The 25,485-nt window shown below is 44.2% G+C and overlaps 1 protein-coding gene across 5 annotated transcripts in view; it reads left to right on the top strand.

Moving 5' to 3' along the window:
- The window catches only part of LYN (LYN proto-oncogene, Src family tyrosine kinase), a 110,651-nt gene that overhangs the window by 19,512 nt on the left and 65,654 nt on the right, over positions 1-25,485 (top strand). For 2 of the 5 annotated variants that reach the window (XM_036830000.1, XM_036830001.1), the window contains exon 1: positions 13,912-14,321. The exons of 2 other annotated variants lie outside the window; for them this stretch is intronic. The gene's annotated coding sequence lies outside the window, so the exon portion shown is untranslated. Of the gene's footprint in view, positions 1-13,911; positions 14,322-25,485 lie in introns of those variants that run through there. One more of the 5 variants, XM_036830003.1, reaches the window with a different exon arrangement.

Genomic DNA, 25,485 nt, shown 5'->3' with positions numbered 1-25,485 from the left:
TGAACCCAGGAAGTCTGGCTCTCAAGCCCCACTCTACTACTACATGAATCCAAGGTGCAACCTCTCTGACTTGGCGGGAGAAAAAAGCCCAGACACTCAAAACCAGTAGTAGAGCCAAAGCTAGAAAGACCCCCCCAGTTCTGACAACTTGGTGTCATTCTTACTATCATCACTGCTTGCAAAGACCAAGAAAAAAATTCATTGAAATCGCACCAAAAATCTAAACATTAAGAGTTTAAAGCATGATCAGGATTAAGCCAGTTGAATTTATGTGCATTAACTTCAGCTGGCGACTTAATTTCTCTCTATTATCCTGGTCACCATTTGTTGGGAGAGAATGATTTTCCTCTGCTGGCAAAGCAAAGCAAATCATTTGTTTTATAGCTAAGTTTGAATCATGATTGGATTAGCCTTTCCTTCAGCAGTTACTCCACAATTTTCTTTTGCTCAATACTTATCCAGCTTGTGTTTTTCTTCCTATTAAGCATTATCTTACATTCTCATAACTCTCTAAAAAACAGCTTCAAAGCTGTATTTGAAAGGTTATTAAGACTGTAGTTAATAGATGACTAATGGCAAAGGTTTGGATAATAGGCAAAGAATATACGGATCTGGTGAGTCATACAGCTGTCCTCGGCCCATTCCCTTCCTCTGTTCTTTGTGGCATTTGCAGCAATGAGTTTAAGATCATTGATGGTTAAGCCAGGGCTAAACCAGTTTATTCCCTGGGAAGCATGTCAACTATCCAGCCAGTGTTTTCACTCAGCACTTGGGTACCCCTTGCCCCATGTCTCCTGTATGGCTCCTGAATGGCTATTTCCATTTCTGAATGATAGCTCTCCGAAAAGAAGTTAAAAGTGGATAAGACTTTAACTTTTTCTTTAGAAGGGAAAATGTATTAGGATCCCTCTATTTCCTTTCATTCCTGGGGTGTCAGGTGACTCTTTAAGTAAAACCCCAGTTTTCGCTGGTCTTGATGAAGTTGGTATAAGCAGAAGTGTTCTGACATTGACTTTAGCATAAACGTTGCCGTTTAATCTCTCCGTCAGTCCTGTGCTCATTCTTGGGACCCCACAGGATCCTCTTTTGGTCCATCTTGTGGCCTGGCTGGAAACACTTCTGGGGATTTCCCTGGACCAAAAGCCCCCAAATATGGTACCCGAAGCCTGGGCGTTTGCAGAGGTGGTGTGTCATTCTTGCTTTCTGTGGGGGTGAGGGTGGAGCCGGCAGAGTCTTGTATCCATATTTTCCATGCCGATCCAGAAGGAACATGGGTCATACACTGAAATACACCCCGTTGACTGACAGTTTGGACCCGTTGCTAGTCTTGTAAGAATCTTCAGGCCGTAGAACCACAGCTGTATCCAGGACCAGCCACGAACTTGAGATCTTTCAGAGGCTGGGCTGGATGCAGCAGGAGAGGACTCCTAGCTGAGTAGCTCGTGCTAAGTCTTTGTCTAATTGCACTTCCTGGCTCAACCAAAGATAAACAGATGAGAAGAACCTAAGCCAAAAAGGGCATTAGGACCATGATTTGGGTAATAAACTACCCCAGGCTCGTAATGGACTCATTCCTAGACAGACACAGGAATCTGGGGTGAGAAAAGCCAAATGAGTGAGTGATGATGTGTCATCATTTTAAAAAATGTCTCATCGCGTTTATACAAACGGTAGAGCAGATGTTAGATGGAGCCCCTCTTTGACTGTTTCTTTAATATCTTCAAGAGAACAACGTGAGCTCGTGGGGAACAGGCAAAATTACTAAGGCTCCTGTGTGCCAGACTTGTGGGGTAAAGTTGAACAAGATGTACTAAACCTCAACAAGAGAAGAATAATGAATTGAATTACAGTTGAGCCTTGAACAACATGGGTTTGAACTGCATGGCCCCACTTATACCTGGACGACCTTCAGCAGTAAATACTACAGTACTATGCCATCTGCCTTGGTTGAATCCGAGGACGTAGAAACACGGATATGGGGTCTGACTGTAAAGTTACCGTGGATTTTCCACTGCGAGGGAGTCAACAGCCCTAACTCCACATTGTTCAAGGGTCAACTGTACATATGTTTTTGATCGCCAGTGTTTCATGAAATAAACAGGTTAAAATTTTTCTGCTGTTCTAAGTTTTACCTTTAAGATCAGGGGATAAATTATTTCCTAGGAAGCTGTTCTTTACTGTATGTTCTTTCTATTTCTGTGTTGATAGTCTAATCTGAATTCATTGGGTTTATTGAGACTTTCACATTTGTAGGTGATGATTAGACTGACTATTGTTTATTTATGTAGAATTTATAGTGTTTTATCCTTTATGTAGATCTTGGGGTTTGAAACTTGAAGTAGCATTGCTTTATCAATCATAAACATTTGTTCTCTGAGTGCTGATTATAAACAATAAGGTAGAATGACTCTTGAAATAAAGGAATAAATAGTGATGGTATTGTAATAGATAAATCTGAGATAAGTATAAGTGAATTATATTTTTCATAAAATGTACCCCAAAGCTAATACTTTGTAAATACTACCATTTCCTTTACGGCTAGAGTGTAACCAAATCCAGGACTAAATAACTCTCCATTTGGGGCCATCAGGTTTATAGAACAAAACTAATGTTCACAGAAGCCTAGTTATGATAGGAAGGTCAACTTTACTGCACCAGCAAATTTTCAATAGTGGGTTCCACTCATCAGTCAGAGCCTTTTTTTTCCCCTCCGGAACATTTTTTTCTGGTTTGAGTTGGGTATGGGGTTAGGTTGGCAGTGGATAAATTCCAACGCCACTCTGGCATAAGGGCATGGAATTGTAATGCCATACGGGATAGTTTGTGTCACAGCTAGCCGACAGGGCATCTGAAGTTAAACCATCTATGGCACATCCATTGCTATGATTTCAGTTCTGGCGAGGAGTTCAGTATTTGATAAAAGGATCCCAACACTATTGGATTGTGAATTCTTTTTCGGAGCAGGGCTTTTCTAGTGGTTCTCAGCCCTGGCTGCTCACCAGAGTCAATGGGGGAGCATTTAATCCTCCCCAGGCCCAAGCTGCACCCCAACCAATGAAATGGGGACAGTGGGGGACCCAGGCATCAGTGCTTTTTAGAGCTGTCCTCGAGACCCCGCTTGTGTACCAAGGTTGAACCGTTTGACCAGATCCAGCCGTTGTGGAATCTGTGGGCTGTTAGGGGATAATGTTCAGATCAGTGAATTCGGATGGTCCATCTCAGAACGTCAGATGTCCCGAGAGCCGATACGTGCCCAGAATAGCTCCCCGTCCCTTGAGGAGAGGCGACCACACTGGGCACCAGTTAGGAGGGTGGCGAGTCTCCTGGGGTTAGAGGGCCTGCTATCCCCAGTCTCCTCCCACACTTGAGAAGCATCTGGGCGGGACACCCTACCTGTTGGGAGAGCCTCACCCTCCAAAACAGCATGTCTTGGCTGTGTTGTGAGCTGTGTCGGTACACAGAGCCCCTCCTGCTCCGGTGGGGGACCTCACACTCAGGCCCGGAGCATCTCCCTTGTGCTGGGGGCCCACTTACCTCTCCCCGGGACACAGAGGAGGTTTCAGGGGTCGCTCGTGACCTCTGCAGACTGAGGCTCCATCAAAGCCACCCACGAGCGAGAAGGTAGTACGTGGTAGGAACCGGGAAGTAGCGTCGTGCCGTCATAACTCGTTCAGTTGTTATTGTCCTTTTACTTTTTACATCCAGATCGACCAAAGTCTCAGAGATGGGGCACCTGTTCAGGCAGAGGGCTGGGATGGCGAGGTCTTCCCTGTGAGCCCTGGGCCAATTACCCCCGTCTCCGAGCTGCTCTTTCACCATCTGTTAGAATTCTTATCAGGATTGGTTGTGAAAGAGTATGCGAAAGTGGTTTGTTAGAAAAAGAAAAGGAAAGAAAATAAATGAGCCCCATTTAAACTCCAGCTGAGCCAGGGGTGGTAGCCCTCCGGCCTGGATGGAAGCAGTAGCCCTCCGGGAAACCAGTAGCCCTGTCCGAGGGCCGTTACCCTTTTCTCGGCATCATTCATGCTGGTTCAGTGAGCCATCACGGTCCGTTAAAAAAAAATACTGACAATCCCAGCGTGCTGGCGAGATTGTGGGGAGACTGGAGTGGAAATGGTCCAGCCACTGCAGGAAGCCCTTCGGCGATTTCTTATAAAATTCAACATACAGATGCCTCACAGCCAAGCCTTTCCACTTCTAGGTATTTATGCAAGAGAAATGAAAGCAGATGTCCACAAAAAGATGTGTACAGTGACGTATATAACAGCTCTTTTCATAATATATATATAAAAAACAAAACCCCTAGAAATTCTCAAATATTCATTATCAGAAGAGTGGTTCAATAAATCTGGATGATATATTCATAAAATGGGACTACTTGAACCAGAAAAAGATATTTCTCCATACAACAACTGGTTGAATCTCCAAAACACTATATTAAGTGAAATAAGTCAGACAGAAAGAAATATGTACTGTCTGACTTCCTTTCTATGAAGGTCAAAAACAGTGATCATGGGGAATGGGTGACTTAGAAAGGGACACAAGGGGACTGAGGTGATAGGGCCGTTTTGTGTCTTGTTTTTGGAAGGTGGGAATGTGGGTGGAGACATCTACCAAAACCCATCTCATACAGTACTTAAGATCTGTGCATTTCACTGTGTACACATTTTGGGGGGGTAATAATTAAAATTTATTTTTCTTGTTTGTTTTTATTGTGGCGAAATAGACCTAACACAGCATTTACCATCTTAACCATATTTATTTTTTTAATTTTTAAAAATGTTTTAATTTTTCTTTTTTTGGCCGCTCCGCGCAGCGTGTAAGATCTCAGTTCCCTGACCAGGGATCGAACCCGAGCCCTCGGCAGTGAAAGTGCAGAGTCCTAACCACTGGACCGCCAGGGAATTCCCTCTTAGCCATTGTTAAGTGTTCTGTGGCATTAAGAACATTCACACTGTTCTGCAACCATCATCACCATTCATCTCCAGAACATTCTGTATGCATTTTGCCTCAATAAGAAAAGCAAAGTAAAAACACTGTCATATGGTGAGGTCACTTCAGCTGGAACTGAGGCATTGGCCTCATGCATACGGGAAGCCAGCCTGGGCACGCAGGACCGTCTGCTTCCCTCTGCGGCCCCGAAGCGCACGGCACACACCTCGGCTGGGCACCTGTCCCATCAGTGTCAGTGTCAGTATCGATTTGCCTGCTTCTCCCACTGGCCCCGAGCTCCCAAGGATGGAGACGGTCCTGCTCATCGCCCTCCCCTGGCATCCATGTGAGGAAGGTTTTCGTGCACGTGTGCTGAACGCCAAGTGGTCCCCATGTCAGGACTCGGCCTGGTCCATTTCCAAGCTTTTCTCAAAGAAAATAGGTGCCTGTATCTTTCACAGCTCTATCTGTTAGATGGTTAAAGAAACCATGTGAGCATTTAGAATCTTGAAATGGGGAGCATTTTGCACGACTTCCTGGAACGATTGCTTCTAGTTAGCGTGTGTGTTTGTGTGTCTTCTTTCTTCTTGCTGGAGTCAGCTCACGGGTTCTCCCACCCAACACGGGGCCTTAGGCACTTCCCTACCTCCTGTGACCTGTGGTTTCCTGGCCCGCCTTCAAATTGCTGATCTAAACAACCCAAAGGGCCTGGATGACCACTGCCAATATTCTACTCCTCTAGCAGCCCAGAAGAGTCCAAACGAAAACTTCAGGTTTTTCTTCTTCAGAAACTCCAACAATTGCCAGGAATCAAGAGGATTACAAAATAACAGGAGGGGTCGTCGTACGCCACAGCGTGAGGACCCACTGCCTCGCTTTTCAGCTGTGCCGCAGACGGTCCGCAGCAGCTCCTTCTCCCTCTCCTAAGCCCGAAAGCCAGAAATAGAGTCGTATGTGATAAGGGCTTCCATTCCCGGACAGCTGAACAATTTGTACCATTTCGAAATTCCATATTCCTGTTTAGACTCAGTTATCAATATATGTTCAGCATTTCACCCATGGTCTCAAGTTGCGTGCATTTTCTTCACAATAAGGCGACGAGCTTACACCAAAAAGAGGGTTTTGCTTAAGGCTGAAGAGTCCCTGCTTTCAACCTACCTTGTAATTTTCATCTTGTTGCTTTTTATAGCATTCATATCAACACCTTGGTCTTTTGGCTTTCCACTAAATTTTTTTTTTAATTACCAGTTTAAAATACAATGAAACACTCAAGTAACGCACTGCACCGGGTACTGACTGAGACAGGGGTCCTGGTGACTGAACTTGGAGGGGCAAGCTGCAACACCGTGCAACTGTGCATTCGCTGTTTGATGGGGAAAAGTCTGAGTCTGGGGCAGGAAAGGCTGTTTAGGGATGTCAACATATTATTATGAAAGTTGAACATGCCAAAGTGAAGGCTGCTTAGAATGTAAGGAAATCTCATTTCACAGGCGGGAAACTCATTCATTCGTTCATCAGCAATAGGTCTTAGAGGGACGGTTCAATGCCAGGTTCAGGTCTAGGTGCCCTGGAGACAGTGAACAAGAGGCAGGCTCTGCTCTGAGGTGCGGGTGTTGCCAGTCAGGGCAAAGAGACCATACACCAGTAACCGCTTCCAGGTTGGATGAAGGGCTTTGCGGAAAGTTTAAGTACTGCGATGGAGGGCGCACGGGGGTCGGGGGTGATGCTTTGGCTAGGTTGCCAGGGGAGCTTGGGGTTTCCGGGCTGTGATGAGGAGAGTGGGAGACACCCAGCGGGGGAGGGCTCGAGGCTGAGGAGACAGCAAGTGCAAAGGACCTGAGGTGGGGATGAGCTTGGGTGTCTGCAGAGAAGAAGGAGGTTTCTGATGGCCAAAGCATGAGGGTGAGAGAGGGTAAACAGGTAGGCAGAGGGCCTCTCCAACTTCTCCTGCCTTCTCCAGCCAAGCGCCCTGAAGCCCTCGGTAAAGAACTTAAATCTTATTTCCGAACAAAGCTGTGGAAGGGCTTTAATCAACAGATAAAGATTTGGCCCTGTAGGGAATGCGGGGGCAGATAGGGTCACCAGATTTAGCAAATAAGAATACAGAATGCCAGATTAAACTTAAATTTCAGGTACGTAATGAATGAATTTTTAGTATATCTCATGTAATATTGGGGACATACTTATATTAAAAAATGATTTGCCATTTCCGTGAAATGCCAGTGTAACTGGGTGTCCTGCATTTTCTCTGGCAGTGAGAGGCCACGGTGGCGGAGCTGAGGGGGTGAGACTGGGGACGGGCGGTGGATGTCCACGGGGAGACTTTGCTGATGAGCTGGATCTGGGGAGTGAGCCAAAGAGGAACCTAGGGTGACTTCTGGGTTTCCAACCTCAGCACCTGGGGGGCCCTTTACTGGGCTGGAGAAGATGAGGGAGGGGAGCATGTGCGTTGTGAGGCTGACAAGCCTTATTTAAGGGCACGTAAACAGGAAGACGTGGACGTTTCTTGGATTGTCCCCCGTCCAGGCCCACCCCTCCAGCCGTCTCCCCTCCCCCTCCCCTGTTCTCTGCTCCAATGGAAGAGAGAGAAGCAATTCAGGACACAGTGTGACTGGGACAAGCTATTTTCTAGATGAATATTTAGACCCCAGCTAAGCTGCTGCTAAGAGAAACAGTGGAAGAAAGAAATGTACTTCCTAGGAATTGGACTAAAGAATATTTCTATTTCATTATGTAACAGATTTCTGTGTGCCTCTTTTTTTTTTTTTAATTTATTTATTTAGGCTGCATTGGGTCTTCGTTGCTGCGTGCGGGCTTTCTCTAGTTGTGGTGAGCAGGGTCTATTCTTTGTTGTAGGTTGCAGAGCATGGGCTCTAGGCGCGCGGGCTTCAGTAGTTGTGATGTGTGTCTCTTTTGTAATGTGTCTTTAAGGATCCATCGATAGGCATAATGAAACAAGACAATTTTTGCAATGAAGTGGTTATGTGGGCGACCAAGGACAGCCGAGATAAACCGGACACAAAAGTGTCTTTGTCACAACTTTTATAAAACCCAACATTACAATTAGACCCAACATTACAATGATAAGATCCAACATTACAATTAAGTGCATGGCTGCACTTAAGTATTTTCTGACATTTTAGCCTAAATAAGAAATTCTATCATTATGAGGGAAAAACAAGAGTACGCGAGCTGTGATATTTCATTTCCTGATTAAAAAGATACATCTTTAAAAAAATGGACAACAAGTATTATAATTTCTTTTAAAGCAGCCCTTGTAAAAAGTTCATTCACCTTGACTTTATTCTTATACAGGAAGAAGCCACTTGACTAGATAAGTATTTTGATTACAGAGGGTTTGGCTGTAAAGTGGCCTCATATCCAGAGAATGTTTTGCAAAAATCAAAACTGGACCCATCCCATGACTTTTTCTTTTTCTCCATCCCTTGTATTTAAATCTTTTAATAAAGCATTTTACCAAAAATTCACATTAAGGTACGAATAGTCAATAGAGTTTACTATGTTGCTCTCTTTCCAAAACGGCTCACATTTTAGTGGGGGGCAAAATGTGCCCGTAGTCAAAATCAGTAAAAGAATTACCTGTACTGTTTGCTACAAACGCCCACACTCTCCATGTGGATTCGGATTCAGGGGTCTGCCTAGAGCAGGGCCCAAGAATCTGTATTTTTAACAAATATCTCATTCTTGTGAACTAGCAAATCTGGAAAACACTGGCTTGAGTGAAAGAATTAAAACATAATCGTTGGGGCTTCCCTGGTGGCGCAGTGGTTAAGAATCCGCCTGCCAGTGCAGGGGACATGGGTTCGAGACCTGGGCCGGGAAGATCCCACATGCCGCGGAGCAACTAAGCCCGTGCGCCGCAACTACTGAGCCTGCGCTCTAGAGCCCACGAGCCACAACTACTGAGCCCACGTGCCACAACTACTGAAGCCCGCACGCCTAGAGCCCGTGCTCCGCAATGAAGAGCAGCCCCCGCTCGCTGCAACTGGAGAAAGCCTGCGTGCAGCAACGAAGACCCAACACAGCCAAAAATTAATTAATTAATTATAAAAAAAATAATTGTTGAATTGCAACTGTCTTGAAGGTGTGAGTGAAAGAGCCTTTTGAGAGGCTGAAGGGGAAATAATTGGACATAAATGATTGTATTAGTTAAATCGTTCATCAAAGTTTGTTGAGTGTTTGCTGATGGGCTTGGCGGCGTCCTGGGCACTGAGGGTGCTACGTGGATGAGATGTGAGGCTGGAGGGATGGGCAGTTCTGCCTGGCAGCTCAGGACAGCTTTCCACACAGGACGCGGGATTTGAAATGGTTCACTTGAAACAAGAAGGAGAAGGAGGCTGCTATGGGGCGGGCGGAGGGGGGAGGGCGGGGGTTATTCCAGGAAGAAGCAGGTGCGATAGTTCGGAGGAGGATGGAGGCCTCAGCGTTGGGTTTCCGTGGGGCTGGTCCACAGGGTGTGTCGGGGTGATGCAGACGGCTTATGAAGCCCGGGACGTAGGTTGTCGTGAAGGGCGATTGTTGCCCAGCCCTGTCCTGTGAGGAACAAGGAAACGGGGGAGACAGCTGTCGTTGTTTTTGGAAAGGTAACTGGAAATAGCAGCGTGCAGCGTGGCGGATGGTGTGTGTGTGAGTGCGACTGTGTGTGTACTTGAGCGTGAGTCTGCGTGAGCATGTGTGTGTGTGTGTGTGTGTGTGAGGGGGTGGCGGGAGAATGGTAAAGGGAAAGCAAGAGGAAGGAAAGCCAGGTTGGAGAGGTTTTTTATTTTAATTTTTTTCTTTATTTTTGGCCGTACCACACAGCATGCGGGAGCTTAGTTCCCCGACCGGGGATCGAACCCGTGTTCCCTGCAGCGGAAGCGCGGAGTCCTAACCACTGGACCGCCAGGGAAGCCCCTGGAGAGTTTTAAATTCAGCTCTGTTGGTAGTGTAGGGTTCTGAGGTAAGGCGGGGGGTCCAGGCCCTAATGCTGAGGGGCTCGGGGACACTGAGTGTCCTCAGGAGGCCAGCCTCTGCTCCCTAGAAGCATCTTATGTGTTAACGTGAAACCTGCTGGGATGACCCCACACCTTAGGGGGCAGATGTTCCCTTCAAGTGACAGTGGAGAAGAAAAAGCAAGAATGCTCCTGTTTCCACGTGTGAGAGTGTCAGGCCCCTTTGGGGCTCAGAGAGGGACGGACCATGTGCGTGGGTCAGGCCGACCAGCAGCCTTGACTGGGCCCTGCTGAGACCGTCTGCAGGCGTCCAGCTACCAGCCCAAGCCCTGGGGCCCTGGGGCCTCCTTTCCAGAATTTTACTGGGAATCCAGACAGCAATCTCCGTGGAGGCTGTGCTCCTTGGACCTCTTTCCCGCCAGCCCCCCTCTCCCCTCCCAGACATGAGAAAACACCATCTCAGAACAAAATCCAGAAGGCTTACCTACTTGGTAAAGGAAGAAAGATCAAGGCAGTTGCTGTTTTGTCTTTTTCACCCCCTGACCTTGTTCCTTTTGTTTGTAACAAAGGAGCTGTTTCAAACAGACGCAGAGAAGGTGAACAGTGGCAGTGGATTCGTGTCGGGGGGTCCAGGGCCGCTGGACTTGGAGGGGTCTCAGCCCTCTGTGTGCCTGAGATTTCTCCTGCTTTGAATTGGGATAATTGAATGACGTCCAAATAGACAGAGAGTAGAGATGGGTTTGTTAATTAGATGAAAAGATCCATTTTATAATTCGTATATTAAACATGGGTTGACTGAGGCTGTACCTTGTCTTAAAGCCTAATCTGTTATCTGTTCTTCCTTTTGAAAATGTGTCTTCTCATTTCAATTTCCATCACAGTGCATTGCGGCTGTCCAAGCTCTCTGAATTCTAGAATTGGATGCTGCTTGCTTTCCACTGCAACTCTTACCATTCTTTGCCTGATCTTTTACGATTTTGTTCCGCCGTTCCAGACATCCTCAAGCCTCTGGTTAGATATGCCAATCCCCCCCCACTGCCCAGATCTGCAGAATCAGACCCTCTGTGGGTGGAACCAGCGACCTGAGGTTGAGCAAACCCTCCAGCAATTCTTACACCTGCTGAAGTTCCGGAACCACTGATTCACTAGTCCAACCTCCTTGTTTTATAGACGAGACAGTGATGCCCGAGGTCCAGCTGGGAGCTGGCCTTTCTAAGCCGTTGCCAGGAGATGCTGAGCTTGCTGGCCTAGATGACTTCTTCAGCCTTCTCCAGCTCAGAAATGTTGACTCTGTCTTCTTCTGTAAAGCATCAGGAGGGCACTTGTAACATTTCTTGAGTAGATGTTTGTATCCGCCCATTTCTGCCCTGAACAGGTGTATTCTGTAATCGCTCTTTCCTGCCCCTGCCCTCTGCCAGCCTCACCCCACCCACTAAGGATCCCTCTACCTGCCAGTATCCGACAGCCGGTCTCACCCGCTCCCAGAGGCAGCCATTCTGGGTGGGCAGTGGGGCACGGCGGTCCTCGCTTTCACCGTGTGCGCTCAGATGTGGACTCTTAGGATTTTTTGGGCAAATGGTGCTTACCCGAAAGTGAGCAGGTCAACTCTGGCTCCATTGTTTACTGCCTCTGTCACCTTGGAAAAGTTACTTTACCTGCCTAAGCCTCAACGTTCTCATCTGTTAAATGGAGATGATAGTAGTATATGCAGGATTGTCCTAAGTACTGAATGAAAGAGTCCACGTAAAGTGCTTGACACAGTACCAGGTACACAGTAAGAGTTAAATAGACGTTAGCTATTTAAAACCAGTAGATTAGAACTGATGAGGCTGTGTTTCCCATCATATGCTCTTTTCTCATTTAAACATCGTGCTTCTCAGGAGAAACTTTCTGCTGCTTCTGGACATTATCAGATTACTTTGGGTGACTTTGAAAGATTTATGCCTGATTTCCAAACATGACACCACTCAGGAAGGCGTGGGCAGAGTGTAGATCATAGAGCAATGGAGCCGTGCATTTACATCAGAGGGCAGCGGTGTAGACACTTACGCTGGAACAATGGTTCCAAATGGGTGTCCTGCCTTTGATGTGATTCCTGAGCACCAGATGTGAAGGAAGACATAAATCCCTCATTGTGTGCTGAATGTCACGATGCCCCACCCCTGAGAGACGAGCACACACTGACCTCTATCTGGCTCTAAACTAGAGATGTGGGGATGGTAACACTGTGCGTGTGTGTGTGTGTGTGTGTGTGTGTGTGTACAGACAGAAAAATAAAAGACCAGGTTTTGGTAATTTGGGGTGATGACTGAGGTCAGGGAGAGTCATGCTTTGAAAATGCTCTTTAAATGTTTCTACACAGTGCAGACACTAATAATATTTTATCAGACTTGTGAAGTTGAGGGAGTGTGGGAGGGGGAGATGGTGCTAATGAGCTGGTGACATGAACTGAAGAAAGAAGGGAAGAAAAGAGTTCCCCGAGTATGTGCACCCTGGGGAATTAGCCTACACGTACCCCAGGACTAATCCCCTCGGCTCCTTGGGGAGAGGCCCATGTCTGGCAGGTATTTGTGCCTCCAATGTCTCTCCCACATTAGATTCAACAAGTGACAATGACCCCAGATGCATAGATGCACAGAATTTGAGCTGGAAGAGGTGGGTGTTTAGTTTGACCCCCGTGATATACAAGTGAGGAGATGGAGGTCCAGGCAAGGTAAAGGAACACTTTTGGGATACTCAGTGGTCTAGGCTGTAATAAATTCCCCCAGATTTCCTGATGTGAAGTTCCATGTTTGTCAACTATGACTCCATGCATAAGATGAATTTAAACTAAATAACCTGCGGCATTAGTAGAAATTCTTTGGGTTTCCATGGAAACCTCCTCTGGCTGTAGTAAGCAGAAAGGGGGAAGTATTGGAAGGAAGCTGAGGTATTGCACAAAAGTGCCCCAAGGTGAAGGAAGGGCTGAGTAAGCAAGTCTGCAGTGGGAAGCAGCCAGGGTGCTTGGGGGACGTGGCACCTCGCCGACCTCCTGCCTCTGATGCTGGGTCAGCCCAGCCCACCGCCCACGCTGTCTCTGATCCGCATGTGGGACTCCGCGGGGCCGTTCCCTTCCACGGGGTCCTCAGCTTAAGCACGTTCTCACAAAGACCTGCTCACCCACCATCCCGTTGCTCCCTCTTCTGCTACCCTGCTTTTTCTGCATCGCACTCACCACCACCTAAAAGTCTTAGCATTACTTGTTCGCCTGTGGAGACTTTAAAATACTGTCGCCCAGACCTGACCCCCAGAGATCCTGATTTAAATGGTCTGGGGTAGAGCCGGGGCATTTCCCCTAAAAGCCCCCATGGTGTTCTAATGCGCAGCTCAGGTTAGGAATCGTGGCCTAATAAATACATTGATGGACCAAACACAGGACATACTGCATTCGCCAGCGCAACTGAAAATACGTTTAAAAGAATTAAGAGCGACAAATGCAGAAAGGATTCTTTGGGAAGAATCAGGCAGTTGTGGGTAACCGCGCATAAGTGCTGCTGACAAGAGCCCTCCCAGAGTGGGTGCCCTGGGGACCAGCTCAGCTCCCCCTACACTGGCCCTGGGGGTAGGGGGCAGTGGCCTCAGTTTGCAAGTGAGTGCACTGAGAGGCAGAGGGAAAAGAAAGTGTGATTTCTGTCTCTTTAGGGAATTGAGATATAATTTAGTGTTTGCACTTTTAGCGTTTTGGTGAGAGGGGGCAAACAGAAATATGAGTGATCTGTTAATATAGTATTTTTCATCACAATAATGGCGTAGAACAGGCTTCACTGGGGAGAACAGAAAGCCCCCCTTGTGTCAGGGTGGTTTCGAAACAGACTGCTTTTAACAGGGGGGGATGGACCACGGGACTGTGGGTTCTTGCAGAAAGAATCTGTAATCCTTTTGGGTTTGACCATTAGGCAAATCGAGCTTCCTGGTTTCAGAAAGAGAAAACACACCCAAAAGAGAAAAACCCAGGCCCGTGGGAACAAGAAACTTCCTCCTCCTGGGGCTGCTTGAAAGGCCTAATGTGCCCGTCCTGACCCTCCTGCTCAGCGTGAGGCTGGTTGGAGGGCATCCCGGAGGTGGAGGGGTGATGGGCAGAGAACGGCCACCTTGCAGGAGGAACTCGGGACGCAGTGGCTGCCGTGACGGGCTTGGGCCTCAGCTCTGAAGGCACCGAAGCTGGAGAGAGGCGGCTTTATCCTTTGGTGTAAACCTGGGGAGTGGAGAACCCAGGACTGAGTTGGGTTCCAGCTCTTTGCTCCTTTGTTCCCTTGGTCCTTCAGCCTAACACGCCTTGAGGCCCAAAATAGAATTCTTCGGGTTTTTACTCTCTCGGTGACAAAATCAGAGAAAAGACTCAAAGCCAACTGAAAAAGAAAGAGCTGCAGATACGGAACTCGTTTGCCTGCCAAGTAGGTGAGTGAGGCTGTAAAGACAGTCAAAGAACTGAGCGGACTCATTGAGGGGAGCCCAGTGTGAGATGGGGAGAGGTCTGAAATCTGGACCACTTCCATTTCAGTAACGGGAACAGAGGGCTGGGATGGAGGTGGAGGTGGGGTTCCTTAGAGGTCGGCTGCAGTGCTGTGGAAACTGCAGTGCTTTAGTTGCAGTGGAATCCACACTCCTCAGCTACATGTATAGAGCTAAAGCCTCCTTAGCAATTTTTATTTAGCAATTTTTTTTTGTGCCAAAAGTCACATGAGCCTTTTCTTCACTTACATGCGATAGTGTCACTATAATCTGGCTCTCCCTGTTTTGGGGGACAGGGAGGGAAAACGGGAAGTAACCGATTGTTCACTTTTTTGAGGCGGGGCATTTAACTTAGGCTCTTGCGTTTAATCCTCACAATAACCCTTGAAGGAGGAGCGTTATCTACATTGTACAGATGAGTAGAATGAAGGTTTTTTTTTTTAAACAGATTGTCCCATTGGTGCTAGATTTCTTTTTTATTTATTTATTTATTTTTGGCTGCATTGGGTCTTCGTTGTGGTGCGTGGGCTTCTCATTGCGGTGGCTTCTCTTGTTGCGGAGCACGGGTTCTAGGCACGTGGGCTTCAGTAGTTGTGGCGCACGGGCTTAGCTGCTCCGTGGCATGTGGGATCTTCCCAGACTAGGGCTCGAACCCGTGACCATGTGTTGGCAGGCGGATTCTTAACCACTGCACCACCAAGGAAGTCCCAAGTAGAATGACGTTTAACTAAGTAACTTGCTGATGTTTATATGGCTCTTAATAAATGCAGGAACCAGATTGGACCCACATTTCCTCATCCTAAAGCGCTGGGCTCCTTCATTTTGGGCAAAATTATAAAGTAGAGATTTCAGCCCAAATTCTTTAAGTGGTCGCAGACTCTCAGTGAATGGGGGCATCTTGGCGGCTGTCATGGTCTAGATATGTCTGAAACTAAAGCAGTTTGGGGAACTAACATTTTCTGATCATCTGTTATAAACCAGAGAGGTTGTGGCTAGTAAAAAGAATGGGATCTGCGTACAGAGCTGCTTCTGACCGCAAACTGTAGTCCATGGGGTTTCCAAGTTCAACTTTAATTCAACGAAGGTGTTTTGCTGCATCATGGTGACCAGGTAGGGGGACTGTGTGTGTCTCGGCGGTGGAAGCAGGGTGAGAGGCAGAGCGGATATAGTGTCTCAAGGAGTTTACCGTCTCCATGGAGGAGAGAGTTACCTACACATTAACAAGAGCCAACGCAAGAGTTACAGAACCACGTGAAACAGCACCGTCAGAGGCGTCCCGGGGCTTGTGGCGACGTTGCAAATCGATTATGGAGAGAAGTAGTCTGGGAGAGAAGGATGTAGACCAGACTCGGTTTGAATACGGCTTTGGAGGATCAGTGGGATTTGCCTAAACGCGGAAGGCATGATGGTGCCACCATGTCAATAAATACACGTTTCTGTCCTGGACACGGTCAGTGTCGAGGCGGAGTGGGGCTGGGCTGTGAGGGGCAAGTTGAGTATTTGAGATCTTATCCTGTTGGCAATAGGAGAGGTGTTGGTAGCAGAATTCGAGATGGTGGTATAGTAGTGATAATAATGTCTAACACTTCTTGAGCATTTATTCTACTGGGCATTCCATGCGATGATGAACACGTATAGCGCATTTCCAAGCACCAAGCACCGTTCTCTGGACTGGCAATACCACAGGGCACAGACCTGTCAAAAATCTCTACTTTCACGGGGCTTGCAGTCCTGCAAGGAGAGACAGACAGATGATAAAATAGGTCTTGTAATCTACATTCATGTCGTGTAAATATGGAGAGGTGGGCAGGGAGGCGGTGAGTGAGAGGACATCTCAATTTTGAAGCTTGGCTCTGAGTACACGTATGTATTCATTCATTTAATCAGGTAAATAGTAGAAGGCAGTCTGAAGGATTTTGAATATCAATGATATGATGAAATGATAATTCACAAACTTGAGCAAAGAGTAGGGAAAAGACCGATGCCACAGAGACCGGCTAGGAGGTGACCACACCACCCAGAACAGTTGTACTTAAAGCGGACCTTTGAGTCATTAATATCATTCATATCATAAAGTAGAGAAAGAAGACCAATGTAGGGGAAAACTGTCAGAATGACACTGTTTGTCTGGTCCGTGCATTTCCCTAAGTCTAGAAACCCAGCATGGTTACATTGTGAAGACGACAGGACTTCATGGAGACCTGACTCCAGAGGATAACATGGGACCTGGATGTCACAGAGATGACAGAGCTTTTGAGCCTGGGTGATGAGGGTGGTGAGAAAAATGAGAAATCTGCACTAAGAATAATGGAAATTCAACAGAAGAGCCATCATGCTGTCCAGGTGGTGTAAAAATTTCCGAAAGTGACCAGGGGCATCCTCTCGTGTCAGCACTTCCTGGGAATCGGTGGTTTCTCCTCAGAGCAGGGCAGGCGACGTGAAGGGCAGCCCGCCCCGCCCCCCTTCCCCCCAGGTGCACCCGCAGGGGCTGCACCCTGTGCTCTTGCAGCCTGGCAGCTCCAGCTGACAGCACCCACCTACCCTGTGCTCTCCTGGTGCTCGTCCCTTTTTAAAGGTACAGACTCATAGGTTCCCAAAGCCCCTTGGTTCACAGCCAGTGAAAATTACATTCACAGTAACTTTCTCACAGCAATCCTAGAGCACAAGAGGCACCACAGGGTTCCAGTGACTAGGGAGGTGGGTCCAAACCGCTTCATCTGCATTTGTTGTAACAACGTAGTACCCTTTGAAAAAATGATACACACCCACCGAAAGCAAAAACAGAACAGTTGTCTGTTCTCCCACATGGACATGACTGAGGGGGTGTGTGTACCTGTGCCACACGCCCTCTCAACTCTTGGGATCTTAGTTGGATCCCACCATCCTCACTTCCTAACCCAGTTTTATCTTCATGGGATAGCTGCTTTTTATCACAGCAACCACAGAGAATCCGCTTTCAGGCAGATGTGAGCGGGTGAAAGGGGCGCAGCACAATCTAAGGTAGAGCTAGTAGTTCTCACAGTGTCCAGCAGAGGCCCTTGTGTTTCCCTTGAAAATGTGAAATATCCCCAGGAACGCCGGGAGTTCGCCGCGGCGCCCTGGGGTGCCTCGGCACACCGTTTGGGAACCACGGTGTAAGCCTGTTCTCTGCCTTCTCTTTCTTCTCCTCCAGCTTATGATACTTCTGGGCCACACCTATTTTAAGAAAGTAACTGTGGACCCAGCCCTGGCCTCAGTTTCCTCTTTTGCACTTTTAAACTCCTAGAGTGAGTGTACAGTGATCCTCTCTGCCGGCATCTGGGATCTTACACTACTCTTGGTAAGTCAGGGCTTTGTCCTCAAGCTTATTAGTCCAGGGAATGGTTTCCAATCCTCTCTCTTCCTTACTTCTTTTGTTTAAAGAAGTCTTGGCCCCCGTGACCTCTGGGCTCCCGGGTTAGAGTCGTTGCCTGGCTTTTAGCCATCACACTTTACCACAAGCTCGGGGGGTGAGAGTGGGAGCTAGGCCACGGGAAGGAAGGGCCTTCTGTGCCTTTGTCTCCCTGGACGCCCCTGAACTCCAGCCCAGCCCCGTGGGGATGAGGCGATGCCTCCCCCACTGCATCGGAGGGAAGAGAGGCGGCCCTGCCATCCAGGCAGCAGGACAGAAACTGCACCTTCGGGGCCGCTGGCCTCCCAGTTCGTGCAGAGTCTACGAGGCCACGCTGCATTGAGATGGCTGGCGTAAGTCACTGGCTCCCTGTGTTTCACGTTTAATTCAACCGCTGTATTTTTCATTCATTAATTAGTTAATTAATGTATAGCCACACCATGCGGCATGTGGGATCTTAGTTCCCTCACCAGGGACCGAACCCGTGCCCCCCGCAGTGGAAGCACGGAGTCCTAACCACTGGACCCCCAGGGAAGTCCCCTTTTTTTTTTTTTTTCTTTTCAACCACTATATTTTTATGAAAGTAAAACAGTGTAGCTTGTCATAGACGTGTTGGCAATGGAGAAGGAGAAAAATAAAAACGGACCATAGAAGTGTGAAAGTGTTTTTATTTTACCTTTGATTTAATTTTTTAAAACATTTCTAAAAATTAGTTTCTTTTATTGTAATAAGCAAGTGTTTTTAATTTGTAATTTAAAAACCCATCACATATCATAACACTGTACTGATTCTCCCCCCATTTTGATTTAATTTGATTTCCATGTTCCTTTCTGAACTCTTTTCTACATATGTGATCACAATGTAGGTTAAATTTTAACCTCGCTTTGTGAAAAAATTACATTATAAACATTTTTTTAAAATTTAGTCACAGAATTCTTTTAGCCATCCTTAAAAATGAGTGCGTATCACTTTCAAGGTGATACTTGCACATAATTTAAAAAGCAAAACAACTAAAAAGCTTTAACACGAAACCTCAGACACCTACCCCTCCTTCCTAGCGTCCCTGATCCAGGTTTACTCGCCAGATCCAACCACTTTCTTATCCTCAATTTCAGTGGCTCTACAATAGTCCCTTGAATGGTACCATGTAGTTTACGCATCTGCCACCCGTCCTATTTTTACTTAATCGACTTACTGAACTACTGGTTGACAGCGGTGCTTCTGCAGGGTTACGAATTTCTGATAAAATCGTGTTCACTATGCAAATACGTGTGCGTACTCAGGGCTGCATTATCAGATGTTCTCTACCTGCCGTTCTTTATGTCTAAATCAGTCGTATCTTGCATTTATCGTAAATGGCTACAGGCATATTGTTAGGAATACCACTTTATTATTAAACATTAATAGAACTTCTACCTCTTGCCAGTTATTTTTCCAAGCTAAAATTGTAGACGTTTGGGAATTCAGTCAAGAAGACTGAATGAAATTCGATTGTGTTTTACATCACGATGATTAAGGCAGAGCAGGTAACAGCCTGCCCTTGATCATTGTAAAGAATATTGGGTGCCTGGAAGGGGCACATTAGAAGCTGTGTACAACTTTTCTCAGCAGAAATATTTTAAGACAATAGTCTTTTCAAAACTGGGGATACGTTTTTCTGAAATACTCACTCAGAAGTATGTGGCTTGATGCCTATTCTATCACAATATACTTTAAAAAAATTAATAGACTTTATTTTTCAGGGCAGCTTTAGGTTTCCAGAAACACTGAGTGGAAAGTACAGAGGGTTTTCCATGTAGTACTCACCACCCCCTCGGTTTCCCTTAATTATTAACATCTTGCATAGTGTGATACATTTGTTACAATTGATGAGCCAGTATTAATACATTACGCTGAACGAAAGTCCACTGTTTTCATTGGGTTCACTCTTGGGGCTGTACATTCTGTGGGTTTTGGCAAAGGTATGATGACATGTGTCCACTATTACGGTGTCATATAGTTTAGTACCCTCAAAATCCCCTGTGCTGCACCCATTCAGCCCTCCCTGTCCCTCAACTGCTGGCAACCGCTGAACTTTTAACTGTTTCCATAGTGTTGCCTTTTCCAGAATGTCATAGAGTTGGAATCATACAGTATGTAGCTTTTTCATATTGGCTTCTTTCATTTAGCAATATGCATTTAAGTTTTCTCCATGTCTTTTTATGGCTTGATAGCTCACTTCTTTTTATTGATAAATAATATTCTATTGTCTGGATGGACCACAGTTTGTTTCTCCATTCACCCACCGAAGGATGTTTTGGTAGCTTCCAAGTTTTGGCAATTGTGAATAAAGCTGCTATAAGCACCCGTGGGCAGGTTTTGGTGCGAACCGAAGTTTTCAGTTCATTTGGGTAAATACCAAGTAGTAGAATTACTGAGTCATATGTTAAGAGTATATTTAGTTTTGTAAGAAACTGCCAAGCTGTTTTCTGAAGTGACTGCACCATTTTTTGTTCCTTTTGTTCTACCTCTACCGCAGCCTTGGGTGGTGTCAGTGTTTGGGATTTTTGTCACTCTCATAGGTGCGTGGTGGTATCTCATTGTTTTAATCTGCATCCCCCTCGTGACATATGATGTGGAGCACCTCTCATAGGCTTATTTGCCATTTCTCTGTCTTTGGCGAGGTGTCTTTTCAGATCTCATGCTCATTTTTTGATTGGGTTGTTTGTTTTTGTATTATTGAGTTTTAAGAATTATTTGTGTATTTTTGGACACTAGTCCTTTGTGTTTTGAAAAGATCTTCTCCCAGTCTGTGGCTTGTCTTTTAATTTTCTTAACAGTGTCTTTTGCAGAGCAGAAGTTTTTAATTTTAATGAAGTCCAATTTATCAATTTTTTTATTCTATGGCTCATGCTTTTGGTTTTGTATCTAAAAAGTCATCACCAAACCCAAGGTCATCTAGATTTTCTCCTATGTTATCTTCTAGGAGTTTTATAGTTTTGCATTTGTACATTTAGTTCTGTTACGCATTTTGAGTTAATTTTTATAAAAGATGTAAGATCTGGGTCTAGATTAATTTTTCTTTTTGCATGTGGATGTCCAGTTTTTCCAGCCAGTACTTGTTGAAAAGGCTGTCATTTCTCCGTTGAATTGCCTTTCTCCTTTGTGAAAGATCAATTGACTATATTTCTGGACTCTTTATTCTGTTTACTGTACTTTTAAATGAGGGTTTATTTTTGTTACCTTCAGTGAAAATAAAATCTATTAGTAACTAATCTTGGTTTGACTTCCTTGAGTCTTAGTTTCTTCATAAGAGGGGGTGGGTAGAATAGATCATTCTTACTGTTTCTTCTAGCTTTATCTCATGAGACTAGTTTGTCTGTATTTTAGTATAGCGTCAGGGTGATGATTTTCTCATAGAAAGTTTCTGGGTCTAGTCCAACAAACACGAGGTCTGTGTGCGTGTGTCTTTGTGAGTCTGTATCTTTCTGTGTGTATAAGCAGAGTGGCAGACTTCTATTGAACAAGATTTCTGGCTATGCCCTTTACATTTTATAATGGAATAGTAAACCTATCTTTCACTGATGAGTGACAAAGCATATTGTTCTGCCCCACTCTGTAACAGAAAATATCTATACTTAGGATCATTACCAGTAATTGAAACATCAGATTTCCTGCCATGCAGCTTTCATCGGGGACATTTGGCAATGTCTGGAGACATTTCTGTTGTCATACCTGGTATCTTGTGGGTAGAAGCCAAGGATACTGCTAACTACCCCACAGTGCACTGGACAAACCTCACAACAAATAATTTTTTGGCTCAAAATGTCAATAGTACTGAGGCTGAGAAAGCCTGTTGCAGAGAAGCAGATTTATCCGTGGCATGTTTTCATCTTTGGTTTAGCTTCTAGAAAACCTAAACTTTTGGAGATTTGTGGTCTGTATCTAACAATTGTGCAGAAACTTCTGGTAAGCTATAACCTTCAGCTTCTTTTCGCTGTCTTGGGCTTGGTTTCACTTTTTCTCAATTTCATAATAATTTCTATTTTTTGTTAAATCTATTTATGTAAACCTGACTGACCTCTTAAAGTAAAATTTAAATATATCATTTTATATATTTCTAAAGATAGGTGGCTGGATCATTGATCATAAAAATCTGAGGCTAGAAACAGGGTTGATGCTTCTTCCACTTCTTGGGTTGTAGTACATAATTCAGACTCTGCTTTGAATTTCCTCTTCTGGTCCTTTAAATGATACATTTCCCTGTGATACCTAAGTTTCCATGAGCTCATCTTGTTTTCGTAGTGTTCCCTTTTATTTTTAAGAGAAACAAAACCAAAAAACCCCCGCTCGTTTCAGCAATCCCCCGTGTCTTCCTCTGTGTGAAGTTGCTCAACTAAGAGTTATGCAAATGGGGATCGGCTTTGTGCACATTGATTCCGGGGGCGTCACTGCATCTTCGGTGTATTTGTTGTCATGAGAGCGTCAGGACCCTGGCCTCCTCTCTTACAGCTCAGCCCCTAGCCTTCCCCCAGCCTCACCAGCTCCCTCCCTGCCCCTCACCTCATTCCCATCATGGATCTGGGCACGACCTTCCAACTTTCTTGGAGTCAAAGAGAAGGGGGCTTGTAGGTATCAGCTGAACCTGCCTCTTGTGTACACCTGGGGACCTGAGTGCTTGTTATCTCCTGAGACAGCCAGCAGGCCCTCGCTGTCCATCCAGAGTGCACTGGGCTGCATCTCCTGGACGCTGAGCCGTTTTCCTGAGGTCTGTGACAGTCCTCATGATTGACATTTCCTTTCCTAGCAATCTTAGCAAAGACGACGGCTCCAGCTACATCCTCCCCAGATCCTTTACTCTCACGGATTAACAGGGCTTGAAGGACCTTAGGCCATGGGTTCAGATTCTCTTGTCTTAAAATTTTTATCCATTTTTGTACAAGTTTATGTATGTGTGTGTATATTACATGTTTTATATATATACATATATATAATAAAGACATATATGTGTGTAATATATATACATACATATAATTTACACAAAATGAAAAAATCTTTTAAAATTTTAGAATAAGGGTAATTAATTGCCCTTATATAATAATGTGACCTAAGGTCCTTCAGACTCTGATATGTGTGTGATACATATATATATATCCGTGAATAGGAAATTATATATATATATGTATATAAAATGTGTATATATAGAATTGTATATATCTAAATATATATAATGTATATATATAATTTCCTATTCACAGATATATATATGATAGGAAGATGAAAAAAGGCAAACCCAAAAATACCTGCAGCCCCATCACCTGTAGATGAACATTGTGATATTTTAGGATTTTTCTTCCTAGACTCTTTTCCTACCTATTTATATCTTTTCCCCTCACAAAAATGGTATTATGCTAAATGTATTGTTTTTTAGCTTAAATATATTGTGAATATCTTTTTATGTCAACAAATATAATGTACAATATTTTAGTGACCACTAGTATTCTTTCGTGTTGAGGTATCATCTTCTAGATCAGTTTTACAAAAACCAATTGCCTAAAGGCCAATTTGATGAACTTATCAAATGTTTCAATTTACCAGAAGATGTGTTTCTTTTAACTATTTGAATATTATTTCTATTTTTTAAAGAAACTTTATACATTTTTAATGTTCTCCTGCTGGTTCTTCAAATGGCATATCAAGTCTGAGGGCTGTGCAATTAAAAAACTAAAATTTTAATTTAAGTTTAGATTTAAATTTAGAAGCATCAGAAAGAAATTGGAAGTGATCAAACATTCCCAACACATACAGCATGCTAAAACTCTGGATTCTAAGGAGGAATGAAGCTGTGTTGATCTGTCAGCTGTTTGTAAAATCACTTGATATGAAAGGATGGAACAGCTTTGAGATGTGGAAAGGAAGTGAAGGCGTGTAGAGGAATTTCTAGAAAGAAGCAGAAGACTTGAGCCTCAAACATAACCAAAAACATGTTACTAGGGTCAAAGAATTTTTAGAAATTAGCTTAAAATCCTAAAAATGTAAAGATAAAGTTAAGAAATGAACTAGGAAACTACAGAAACAAACATATCTCATATTACATTTAAGCTACTAGTTACTATTTCTAAAATTACATCCATAAATATTTTAATTTTATTTCTAAAAGATAAAGAATCATTTTTCAACATAAATTTAATACCATTATTAAACATAACAATAATTCCTACTGTCATCAAATATTCAGTAAATGATCAAATTTCTCCAGTTATCTCATAATTATTCTTAATAATTAGGCTACTAATTACTAGTAACTAAGGCTAATATAGTTCTAAGAAGACTCAACTATCCTTAGTTTCTAAAAATAGAGCATTCCTTAAAAAAGCATCATAGATGGACCTAGAGTCTGTCATACAGAGTGAAGTAAGTCAGAAAGAAAAACAAATACCATATGCTAACACATATATATGGAATCTAAAAAAAAAAAAAATGGTTCTGAAGAACCTAGGGGCAGGACAGGGATAAAGACGCAGAAAAGAGAATAGACTTGAGGACACAGGGAGGGGGAAAGGTAAGCTGGGCCGAAGTGAGAGAGTGGCATGGACATATATACACTACCAAATGTAAAATAGATAGCTAGTAGGAAGCAACTGCATAGCACAGGGAGATCAGCTCAGTGCTTTGTGACCACCTAAAAGGGTGGGATAGGGAGGGTGGGAGGGAGGGAGATGCAAGAGGGAAGGAGATATGGGGATGTATGTATATGTATAGCTGATTCACTTTGTTATACAGCAGAAACTAACACACCCTTGTAAAGCAATTATACTCCAATAAAGATGTTAAAAAAAAAGCATCATAGAAATCTTCAAAAGCTTTTAAAACAATTACATTTGATAAGAATTGTTATACCCTTAAGCTGTTGAAAACTACTCTAACACAAACCGTCAGTAAACTAAGCTGTTAAAACATCCCATCAAATATGAAATTATATACACCTCACAAATAGTTAAAAGATACAAATTTTGATAAACTGATCATCTTGTAAAATGAAAATCCTCAGAAAACTGGCTTTGGGTGAAATGAATTTCGAGAACTGTTCTACATTTATTTAACCAATGACCTATTATTTGGCAAACAAGTCTATTTCTTTTTTCTTTTTTTAATTTATTTTTTAAAATTGAAGTACAGTTGATTTACAATGTGTTAGTTTCAGGTGTACAGCAAAGCGATTCAGTTGTATACTATATATATATACATATATTCTTTTCTTTTACATTCTCTTCCATTATAGCTTATTACAAAATACTGAGTATAGTTCCCTGTGCTATACAGTAGGTCCTTGTTGGTTATCTATTTTATAAACAGTAGTGTGTATATGTTACTTCCAAACTCCTAATTTATCTTCCCCCAACCTTCCCCCTTTGGTGACCATAAGTTTGTTTTCTAAGTCTGTGAGTCTGCTTCTGTTTTGTAACTAAGTTCATTTGTATCATTTTTTTTAGATTCCACATATAAGTGACATCATATGCTATTTGTCTTTCTCTGTCTGACTTACTCCACTTAGTATGATAATCTCTCCATGTTGCTGCAAGTGACAGTATTTCATTCTTTTTTAAGGCTGAGTAATATCCCATTGTATACACATACCACATCTTCTTTATCCATTTGTCTGTCGATGGACATTTAGGTTGCTTCCATGTCAAACAAGTCTATTAATAATTGGATGGTATTACCAACAGTCTCACAATAAAAATCCTTTTCTACAGCGCT

This window comes from Balaenoptera musculus, chromosome 17 (genome assembly GCF_009873245.2).
Source record: "Balaenoptera musculus isolate JJ_BM4_2016_0621 chromosome 17, mBalMus1.pri.v3, whole genome shotgun sequence".
In the NCBI taxonomy this organism is placed as follows: domain Eukaryota; kingdom Metazoa; phylum Chordata; class Mammalia; order Artiodactyla; family Balaenopteridae; genus Balaenoptera; species Balaenoptera musculus.
This window is presented reverse-complemented; position numbering and strand designations above follow the sequence as displayed.